The following is a 1272-nucleotide window of genomic DNA, read 5'->3' as shown; positions in this document are numbered from 1 at the left end:
TTATTTTCTAACAACAACAACAACAACAACAACCATGAACCTATTCTTAAACAGAGAAAAGAAAATACACACACATACACGTTTACATACGTTAACATGCTGAGGCCAAACAAAACGATACTTTGTACACAAAATGTAAACATACCTGACAAACAGAAAAAGCTGATGGTTACTTCCTTCGCCAACACACAGCTCCTGCCCCCTAAACATTACATAAAATACAATAAATAAACCTAAATAAACTGAAACCATATGAAATGAACGGTGAACAGCTGACCGTTACAGTAGGACTGACTGTAACGGCTGAAATGATAAACATAGATATAACACACAAAATAAAAGATGACAACACTTAAAAACCATTACAAAATGTGACAAAATCAAACCCAAAACGTATTATGTTACGTTTTTCCTCCAATTTTGATTAAAAAAATGATAATTAATAAAAACACACGGAGCTGTTTACAGTACGTACCGGTCACACAGCGGACAAACACAGAAGGGGACGAGCGGACGCTTTACCGTTGCTAAGCAACCACCAGCTGTCAAAATAAATAACATAAAAAGCCTTGCATGGAAATAAAATAAAAGCCAGCAGCACAATAACTTGCTTGACCAAACAAACAAACTAAAGAAAACACAGGCTTAAAGCAGATATCAGTGGAATGTTTTTGTTAATATAAGTCCTAAATAGTCCTATTTTCCGTCAGCAATCACTTACATGAAGTATTTCAGCCTAAACACGAGTCTCTCCGTCACTCTGCTCTGCTGTAACCCGAGGAGAAAATTTTCCTTGTGGGATACAAGTGTTATCCAATGAGGAGAGAGAACGGCATGAAGGGCTGTGTGTGCAGCCAAGGGATGCGCGTGAATGTGGTGACGTAGCACGAGGACCAATTGATGCCTGACAAGGGCGGGGGCGGCTAACTCATGGTGCGTTCAAAGAAACTCGTACTTTGTGTTTTTCCTTCCTGTGAAGTCATACCAGTTCGATCTGGTACGAGTTCACGGGTCGGAAGTTACGAGTGGCCGTTATAGGGAACTTTCACAGACAACAGGATGGTAAAAACACGAGCTACGGGTTACCTGGAACGCTACCAAGTCGTAGTTGTGACTTGAAGCTGTAACTTACGGTTTCAAAAGCCTGCCTTGAACGCAGCATTAGCCGAAACGGCCGTGAAGCTGATATCTGCTTTAAGTGACGAACAGTTAGCTAACGCGCAAACTTACAGTATGACACTTTAGTGGACTTATCTTTATCATTTAAAACAG

This window comes from Trachurus trachurus, assembly GCF_905171665.1.
Source record: "Trachurus trachurus genome assembly, chromosome: 11".
Taxonomy (NCBI): Eukaryota; Metazoa; Chordata; class Actinopteri; order Carangiformes; family Carangidae; genus Trachurus; species Trachurus trachurus.
This window is presented reverse-complemented; position numbering follows the sequence as displayed.